We start from the raw sequence: 11,066 nt of genomic DNA, 5'->3' as shown, positions 1-11,066 counted from the left end.
AACTGGAAAACAGCTCAGGGCATTTACAATGAAGTCTGCATTGTGCCCACAAGTACCCTTATTGTTTAATTATACAACTGGAAAAACATCTTTAGAATGACAATGAGATGCATTACCTTTTTACACAATTGCCACATATTCTAGGAATGAAATAAGAAAGCTAAAGGTGTTACCCTATTTCATCTTGATTTTGGTGTTCTTCAACTTCATCACACTTCACAATTTGATCTGAACAATAATACTCCAGTAGCTAAAACAATCACCAAAAAAACTAGAAAGTAACAAATCGCCAAAAATAAAACAAGGAATATACAGGTATATATTCCATATATATATATATATATATATATATATATATATATATATATATATATATTCCAGAGCGTCTGATGTAAATAACATATGACACTATCCATAACAAGTTCATAATAAACACTAATTAGATACATAGAGTTCTCTGTCACGTGGAAATAGGAGTACATAAATTAGAAGCATCATTGTTATGTACTTACTTATTAAGAATGTGTTAAAAATTTCTATAAAATAATTTATGCCTATTCACTAAACATAGATCAAATGAGAGTTGCCAATTGAAGTACATATTTCCTATGGCCAACTCACGTACAGAGTTGAAAACAACAGCAACCTAGGAATTTATAAGGAACTAACATTAATTTAGAATTCTACAGTTTACAGTATAAAAAGGAAAGTATACTATTTGTAATTAAGTAGTAACTTATGTTATGTATACATCTGGAATATATATATTCTGGCAAGGTAACGGAGTCTGTCTATATCAGTGGCAGGTTGGAACGCTCAATATTCCCAGCATGAGGGGTTAATTTCTGGAAGTCAGCAGATGGATCCAATTAACCTGCACTGAGATGTTTAAAGGGCGGCCGTTAGAGGTATTAGTTGTCTGAAAAAACAGGGAGAGAGGCAGTCAAGCCAGAGGCCCTAAGACTTTATGAGAAAGGTCCACACAAACTAGTGTTGCGCTGTTACTACTTTATGACTGGGACTGGATTAGCTGGCCAGTTGGTTAGGGAGAGAGAATCATTTTGTATAGGTAGTCTCCAAGATGGAGTAGGATTTTGTTTTGTTTTGTATTTACACTGTGAAGCACAACACTGTGGACCTGAAAGAAAGCTACAATAAACCACATTTTGCTTTTATCCTGCTGGTGTTTTGGAGTTTCTTGTTTGTAACCGGGCTATCCTGCCGCAATATATATATGTGTGTTTGATGGTGATATATAAAACAATACATAATAATAATAACTACAGTAGTCTAAAGACCTTTTGATTGACAACAGGCAGAGCCGGCCTTAGGTGTTCTGGCGCCCTGTGCGGACTACTCCTCTGGCGCCCCCCATCCCAAAAAAAGAAAGGAATAAAAACTTGTAACAAAACTTGTAACAAAACCCCAATCACTATATACTAAGCCAAACATTGATGTGGTGTAGGCGTACCACTTCATTGTCTGGCTTAGTAGTAGAGATGCACCGAAACGAATTCTGGACTGAAACCGAAAGTGCAGCATTTACCTGGCCATAAACCGAATATGACACCCCCCCACACCATAAAAAAATCTTTTATTTAAAGTAAGTAAAACACCAAAATAGGACAAACAATTAAATAACAATAATATATATATATATATATATATATATATATAATTAACAGCAATCACATTCCTATCATGCCCAGGCATACCCAGATTCCAGGATGTACTCGCAGACTTGGCATGATAGGAGTATGATTGCCCTATCTACCCCTTCTCACTCCCTTCTCCCTATCTACTCCCATCTAACTATCTACCCTTTCCCTCTTTGAAGTTCACTTCCCTTTCAGGAGTCCTGCGGTGGGGGTGCAAGGCCTCTGCCTCCCAGCTCTGCCACTGTATGGAACAGTGGCAGAGTGATGGGAGTTATGATGTACTTTTAGAGCATAATTAGATCATGAAAAAGACATTGGAAATGGTACAACATAACACCCATCACTCTCACACACTTACTAATCCACACGTATACCAATCCACACGTATATACCAATCCGCACGTATATACCAATCCACACATATACACTAATCCACGCATATACACTAATCCACACATATACACTAATCCACACATATATACCAATCCACACATATATACCAATCTACACACATACCAATCCACACACATACCAATCCACACACATACCAATCCACACACATACCAATCCACACATACACCAATCCACTCTCACTGAATGCTTTCCTACCTTTCCTCTTTTCTCCTTACAGCTCCTTCTTCTTCTCTTCGCACCTCTTCTTTAGTTCTTCCGGGTCAGAGGGCACGGACAGCGGTGGGCGCGGCTACAGTGTTGTGCTCTGGGATCTAACAACAAACCCCGGCGCACAGCAGCTGTTGCCGCGCGGATCACAAGGGAGCGGTATCGGAGGTCTTTAACAGACCTCCGGCTCCCTTGAGTGATTTTAAGCCGGGTTCAAGGGAGATCCTTGAACCGGCTTAAAATCACTCAAGGGAGCCGGAGGTCTGTTAAAGACCTCCGATACCGCTCCCTTGCGAGCCTGCTCCTCCAGCGGCGGACATTACTGTCCGTCTCTGGAGGGGTGCCGGGTGCCCCCCTGATGAGCGGTACCCGGTGTGGACCTACCCCACCACCCACCTCGAACCCCCCCCGCTAGGTACGCTATTGGCGGCAGCGGTACGCTACGGTGGCGGCGCACCCCGCGGCGGCGCCCCCTGGAGTATGGCGCCCTGTGCGGTCGCACAGGTGGCACACCCCAAAGGCCGGCCCTGACAACAGGTATGAATGCATTAGGAAAGGAGGTTTCTGAACCATTGAGGTTACAGTCTAAGCAGCTTTAAGACACTTTTCAACTATGTTCCAAATTTTACCTGGCTTCCTCATCTTTTTATGAGTTAAAAGCCATCTCACATAAACTTGACTATATCTCACAATTTCACATTTACAGTAACACATATCATTGCTCCACCCAATTGTGTTCACTTCATACCTATTTGCAATGCTCCATCAAAATCAGCTAGCCCTACCTCCTGTGTCCTGTGTCCTGAGTCACCGAGAAGCATATCTGGAAGGTTATTTATCATGGAAGCTATATATATATATACTGAAAGTTATTTGAGGTAGCTATGTGGTTTTCCACGTGAGACCTAATTACTAAGATTCCAAGTTCCAAGTAATATAATGTATACTGGTCACATGTCATATGAAGATAAACATGTGAATTGTTTACAGCATCTAATATTTAAAATAGGAAATGTCTAACATCTTCTGCAGACAATCAATATTTCTACTCATCACAGCATACATCACACATTTCATTGAGAAGGAAATCTGTGATGTATTATTTAATGAATTCTTGATAAAAGAATATTTATCAGACAATGAATACGGAATTGTTAGTCAACAGTATATTCTACAGCTAAATCAGTCTGAAGCAGCAAAAGCTTTCATTATTGAAAGCCCTTGTCCCAACCTCAGCTTTAATATGCAATTCTGTTTTTAAAACAAGCTTATAAAATGTATATTATGAAGAGCATTTCATGACACTGAAGTAGTCAGTGAGTGAGAGTGTGAAAGAGCATGAGAGAGTGAATAAGGGTAAGTGACAATGTAAACTTCCCTCCGATTTTAAATCCAAACAAAATATGCTTTACTAGATTTTACTAGCGGTATTTTAACACTTTTTATTCAACTATTTTGCCACCAGTCGGTACCAAACATTGCAGCAATATTTAAATTCCCATTCTTGACACGCACAATGCAGTATTTCAGTATATTTCGTTTTCAGGATATATGCAAGGGTAGAAACAATTCTTGATTTGTATTCAACAACAACCCCTGAATACAGCAGTATCCCACATGCATGGGGATTTCATGTTTTTCATACATCAATGGGTCAAACTTGTTAATGTTAATGTTAATTTTTGTTTTAAAACAGAATTTTGACCGATCATTTTACTGGGTATATGTCTTTTTGAGGTACAGTAGGCCTCATATTTCAACATAACCCCATAATACTATATATTCTCACCCATGGGAACAGAGGAATTTGACATTTTTTTCTATCTTTTCACATCAGGCACGTTTTGGGATGCATGCTTCACACTGTGCTACTTAGAACAAGAAAGAAAACACAAAAAATACATTTCTCACTTCTTCAAAACACATAGGAACCACATATATGAGGCATTTTAGCATTAAACGGTCACAAGAGACCCCAAAGTAATGAGAGAGCAAAGATGTTTCGCCTTGTTTTTACACTTGAACGAGGATGGCACACATCACGATTTTGGGGGTAAACCTACCCCTAAACATCAAAGTAATCACAATAAACTACACATTCCCTGAAAACGCATGACCTGAGGACCTTAACAACCCTCACTTTGCTTTCTATGTGGCCCGTGGGAAAAGCAAAACTAATTCCCATAAAAAGTTTGAGATAGATATTGCATTCCAGAACAAAAATAAAACACACAAAAACCAATCTCCCACTTCTCTTTAGCACATAGGTACCATATATTTATGGTGCCACAAGAACCCCCAAATCACGTACAAAGTGGTTTCAGGTTTTTCCACAGTTGAGCCAGGAAGGTAAATATTATGATTTTTGAGGTAAAACTACCACTAGACATCATGCATGGTCCGTGGGGAAATGGCTTCTTGCTCCAAGGAGAGATCTGACTGCCATTCTGGGGTCAATTTTTGTTTCCTAGTTTGTTACAAACTGGATTTTTTTTGCCTTATTTTGGATCAACAGCAACAGCAATTAACAGATGTGGGAAAGGCTGAACTTGATGGACGCATGTCTTTTTTCAGCATATGTAACTATTTAAATATATATTTGATATAGAGACATTCTGCAGCAGCTGTTGTATTGTCCTGCACTTTATATGTAGTAAAGGTTTAAAAGACAATGCCTATTAATAATTGATTATAGCAAAATAATCACTCCTCTCAGGACGCTGCTGCTCCAGACATGTAGGGTAACGTTATGTTATATGACCTAACGACCATCTATAGATCTATGTGGCAGTCAGCTATGTAAAGGAAGCTTTGAGACCTGCCCGAAGGCAGGCAGTCCACAGGGAAATTTCCTGTATCTATGTAAGACAGTCCAGCTCTGCATAAATGCTAGCATACATCTATGTTCATACAGCACACATATGATTGGCTCGAGCAATCTCTATTGATTTTATTGACTAGAACAAGCATTCCGCTGCACATGTACAAGAAGCACCGTTTCAGTAAAGGCTAGTTGCCTTTAGATGAACTCATATAACTCAAGAATGCAAGAATGATTTTCTTGCAGGAAAATCCATATGCTAAATGGACTCCAATTGTTATTGGTAGTGGATATGATCTGATAATGAGAAAAAATATTTTAACCCTTTTTTTAACCACTTTTACGATTTAATTTTTTTTGTTAGAGATAAATGCTTATGTATGAAAAATTGCTTTGATGCAAAGTTTTAAGTGGAGTTTATTAGTTATATTATATTAGAAATATAATTACGTTTCATTCATAAGTCTAAAAAACCCCCCCACAAATATAAAAACATTAGGTTGCTTACACTGGTATTCTAATGACCAGTGCTACTAATGTGTTTTTTAAATTTTGTTATTGTCTGCATCACTTGTTATATATATCGGAAAAATGTCTTGACATTATATCAATAAAAGTACTTAAAAACTGCTAAAATTAAAGTAAATAAAATTACTAAAATAAATGAACGAAATTAGAAATGAACTATATATACTGTTACATATATACTGGTATATATACATACATACATACATAATATTACAGGCTTGCATTTTTAATTAATTCAAATTTAAGACAACTTGATATGAAATTTGCTAGATAAGGAAAGGAATTGGGTGTGTTTATTTATTTTTGCTTTTTGTTATGGTTTTTTCCCCACTATAGTATTGTTTGGGCAGTATGTCTTAATATTTTCTTTTTATCTGACAAGTCTCTATTATACCAAAAATCTTAAAATGAAATATACTCTATATTGCTCTGTTTCATTTCTTGTTATTTTAGTGAACTACAAGTTTTGATCACTTTCTCAATGTGTGTTCACACTACTAAGGGTCTGCTTATGTCCACATGTCATTGCATGTCTGCACAGGAAATTGGAGTACGATTCACTCCCTTCCCATCCACTGCTACTCATCAATGTCACTGATATAGTACCTTTTTAACACTTCATAATATTGAAAGGGTTGGCCAACCAACTTGGCCAAGCAACATTCATTCATTGCTCCTTTTATTGTAAAGACTTACTACAGAATTTTGGATCAAGAATTATTATAAAAGTAATTTTAGGTTTATGATGATATAATATCCACTTTACACTATACGACAAATGTAAATGATCCATCAATCCAATATGTTGATAGGGAATTCTGTAAATACGCAATTAACAATGCTTATGTTATCAAAATGACACACATGAAATACATTTACTTTTTGAACTGTACCACTACAGGAACTGTTTTTTTTTTTTTGCATAAAAGTAAGTTCACTAAATGATAAATTTAAAAACTCCAAAAAAATCTCAAGACTCTTTCACACACACACACACACACACACACACGTCACCGTAAAACTGGATTATCAAGAATGCTTATTGAAGATAATTACATGATGCTCCCTTGAAGGTTAACCTCCAGGCTTCTCTTGTACTTGCAATTGGAGATTTGAGTACACACTAACCTTGACATTTTACTGTGACTGTGTTAGATAATGCTTGTACAAATGATACATATAGAAACATTGTTATTAGACTTATTCTGCATGTGGGAGCTCATTTATTGCATCACCACAAGGGTCTCACCAGTCATGTGTGTCATCTGTTCTATAACCGATCTATAAAGGCCTGCTTTAAATTTGTCATGTGTGAAGGTAGTGGGTACAGTGTATAGAGACTCTGATAACACCAAAAATGCCAACCAATCCTTAAATAACAGAGACACACAAATTCTATGGTGAAAACAGGCCACAGCGTTTATTAATTCACCAATAATAACATTTTGTTCACTGTGACATAAACCATATTAATATATAATAACCCTGAATAACTCGTCCTTGCCAACCATCATTAACAATAACATAAAAGAAGTATTCAGGTGCATCCCCTCCCCCCTCACCCACCAACCAATCGGCCTCCAATCCTGGCCTTAACACCAATCAGTGCCAACCACTAGCCGGCTTGTAGCTCAGTGGGCACGGCCATTATCCAGTACCATTACCAGAGGCTAGGGTTGGGATAGCCCCATCAACTCCTGAACCACCCCGATTGGCAGGGACACCCCCGCCAGCTGTGACAATCAAATATCATTAGCATACAAAATAAACCAAGTAATAAGAGGGGTGGGGGGTGGGAAGCTGTTACCAAGCCATTCATTTCAAAGTGGCTGAGGGAAGGGTGAGGGGAGGTGACACCTCTATATGTGCTACTAGACTGGACTCCTCCCCTCCTCACTATCACACCACTAGCCACCTCCTCCCAATTCTCTACTTCCCCCACACTCACACATGGCCCTTGTCTGCCCAGCTGCGCCCTACTCCCAAGGGTCCAAACAATGGAGGAGGTAGCAATTATGTTGTATGACAAGAAGCCATAGAAAACACTGACACAGCGAGCAACAATAGCAATAGGAAAGCAGAAAAACAATAGCAAATTTTCATGTCTTTAATAAAGGTGTTATGGTCATGTGGACATTTACAGGGTAAATTCCCACTAAGGGTAAAAACACATTAAATATTGGATAATCATACTCATATATGAATGTGTTAATTTATGGGTGCCGGAAAGCATCACCATCCCAGGCGATAGACAATTTCATAATTATGTTATTTTTACTTTAAATTGGTCAAATCATATACATGTCAAACTTTATACAGTTTTTATTTCCTTCGAGGTAAGGTATGTTTTATTGATTTTCTTCAACAGATTATATTGTCTATTGATTTTCTTGAGAATATTGTTGTTGAGCTAAATGATTGACATAATGTATATAAAAATATAGGTTATTTTGTAATGCCTAAGAACGGTATCTAAAAGGCACTGATATGGACTCAGGAGTATCATTTTGAGCTACCATCAATTCCCATTTCTGTTTCAACTGTATGTCAGAGCCTAGAAAGCTATCAAGAGTTGTACTAGGAATTATTATGAGTGACTTTCTTTGCCAGATTATTCATGATCCTTTGCTCTTTCAGAGTTAAGTAACTGCAACTTTGAATGAGGAATATGGCATACAGTGAAGTCACAACACAAAAGCCTTGTGCACACTCTCAAGCCATATATTAACTATAATTTATAATATTACAATGCAAACATATTAAAATATTCTTCAACTGTAATTAGTATTTTTTCTAAACTTACTGTATTATGTATTATATTTTGCTGCTAGGCAGTGGTGTCATGTAAATGTGGCGGGATTTTTCCTTTCAGAAACGAAATTTGTTGCCACTCACCCTCATTTCCTCTCTCACACTCGCTCTTAATGTGTTCCTACCTTCTCCGCCAACAGTTTCCATGCCCCCATCTCCCTTTTCCCAGCTCCACTTCTTCTCTTCCTTCTTCTTGTTCTTCTGTGTTCTGTATTTTCTTTTCTTTCTCTGTTGGTCTGCTTCTCCCCACTATCTGCTGTGTGGAGTGCATCATGGCTTCACCCCTTTGTGGAAGTGAGAACAAATAATACATAAGACAGAAGAGGCAAAATGGAAGCAGTTGGTGGAGAGGGTAGGAAGACATTGAGAGAGAGCGTGAGAAAGCATGAGAGTGTTGTGGAAATCAAAAATTGTGATGACCATCAGACTTCTTTGAATGTATAAAAGTTTGTTCCAGATACAAGCAGCTGCAGGGAGATCTGCCCAAAAGCAGGCAAGTCTGCCAGCTTTACAATATAACACAATATATATATACATTGATCATAAAAGAAAATTAGTACACATCTTCTAGAGTTTGACAAAATTAGAATAACTCTGATTTTTACTATAAAAGGCAACAAGTGTAATCTACATACATGACATTCTACAAGAGAGTATGAGAGAGAGAGTAAGACAGCAATATGCTGGTTATCAGATATTTGTATGTTAGAGTTTTTAAGTCAAGTCCCCAGTACTCACGGTTGACAGATTTGGTTTCGAAAAAAATAGTACATATACTGTATATACTGCATTCGGATTCGTACGAACTTTATTTTTAACAAACTTTGCCAAATTTGTGCATTCATACAAATCTCCGATAATGAGGAGGGTTCCCCATAAAACCCCCACACATAAACATGTAGAAGGGTACATCTAAATGACTGTAGAAGTTGCCAAAAAATTGTCTCATAGCTGGTTATGGCTAACAGTCCAACAACCAGTGGGTTTTTCTTAGTTTTTTTCACTCTTGCCAATCAGTATTTACAAGGCAAAGAGACAAGCATTAGCTATATAGGTGTTATGACACCACTGCAGTGCAGCACTGAGTAAACCACAACTGCCACTGGTATCACTACTACCCTGAGCACTGCCAGCACTCCCCAGAGCAAAGATGGGCTTATAACAGCAGATCTATTTTTGGTCCTGAAGAAAGTGAGGAAGAAGAGGGAAAGTCTACTTTTGCAACAGGAGTTGGCCTCGTGCCCAAGTGGAAAAGTATATGGTCATCAACAAAATTGATAATGACAATGACCTGGACAATGACCTTATGAGCTAGAGGAGGAGGAGGAGTCAAGCAACACATCTTCCAGTAATTTCTTTGTTAGGTGTGTAGTTCCTCCCACCCTGCAGAAGAAGCAGCAGCTTAGCTTTTCCACTGGTTCCCCTACATGCATTGGCACCACTACCACCACCATTATCACCACCATCACTGATATTGTCATGTAAAAACAACAATAACACCATTGCTATGTTGCCTGGTGGACAACGCCATATTAAAGTGTTGGATGATTTAAACAGTGTGGGAGTAGGAGACAATGCAAGGTACAAGTTGTGTTGTAAGGCAGTGAGCTGGGGTAATTCTGGTATGAACAAACACCTATGTACACACCACAATGCAGCTTTTCTTCAGGTGGAACTGGCACCAATGGTACCAACAATAAACTCACAGCAGCCACCCGCAGCAGCCAGAGCAAATGGTGAGGCCTCAGACTTCTTTAAGAATGGGACTGGTTCCATCCTGTGGATATGTCAAAGCAGCTGTCAAATAAACTGACATGACTGCTTGTTCCTCAATCTTCATGATTGAGGGGGAGCCCTTTAAGCAGCTGCTAGAGTCTCTCACCCTCCACTACCCCATCCTCTGTCACAACACCTTCATCACCTCATTGTGAAAAGGCAGCTGGAGAAACCATCCACTTCGCCTCCGACATATGGAGCACCACTAGTGTATATTTCGCTGACGCCAAATATTTGGACAATGGTACAGCTGTAGATGGAGTACAGACAGGGTGACAGAAGGGGCGGAACTGCAGCAGAAGGACAGCAAGGTTATAGATTTTTATAATCCATGTTGATGTTACGGATGAGCAACACACATCAGCTTTGATTTTGTCAGCTCTAAGGAAGATGCTTGTGCAGTATATTGCAGGCAGGCACAGCAGTAGAAATGGGACTGGTCTTGACTGATGGGGCAGCAGACATAGTGAAAGCAGTCAGAGATGGGGACTTTGTGGGTTAGGGCTGTGCAGCACATATACTACATCTGGTGGTTAGGGTAGCACAGACGGACCAGATGTCAAAATGAAAAGGAAAAAAAAATGCATACCTCCCAAATGTGGACTTTTAGCCCCCCACAAACCATCCAACAAACCTATGGTATCATAGTATTCAGGAGATATTGCTGAACACATATTTTGGTGTTTGTTTGGCAGTTCCACCTACCAGGACGTATAAATTCATACCTGAAGTACAATGTGTGTTAAAAAGCACACAAAAATGACTACCATAAACTTTGACAAGGGCTGGTGGTAGAATAAGTGCATTAAAAGGGTTTAAATACCATTAGTTAAAATACCCTGGGATGTCTA

Source organism: Spea bombifrons, chromosome 3 (assembly GCF_027358695.1).
Source record: "Spea bombifrons isolate aSpeBom1 chromosome 3, aSpeBom1.2.pri, whole genome shotgun sequence".
Classification (NCBI taxonomy): Eukaryota; Metazoa; Chordata; class Amphibia; order Anura; family Pelobatidae; genus Spea; species Spea bombifrons.
Note: the sequence above shows the minus strand (reverse complement) of the source record.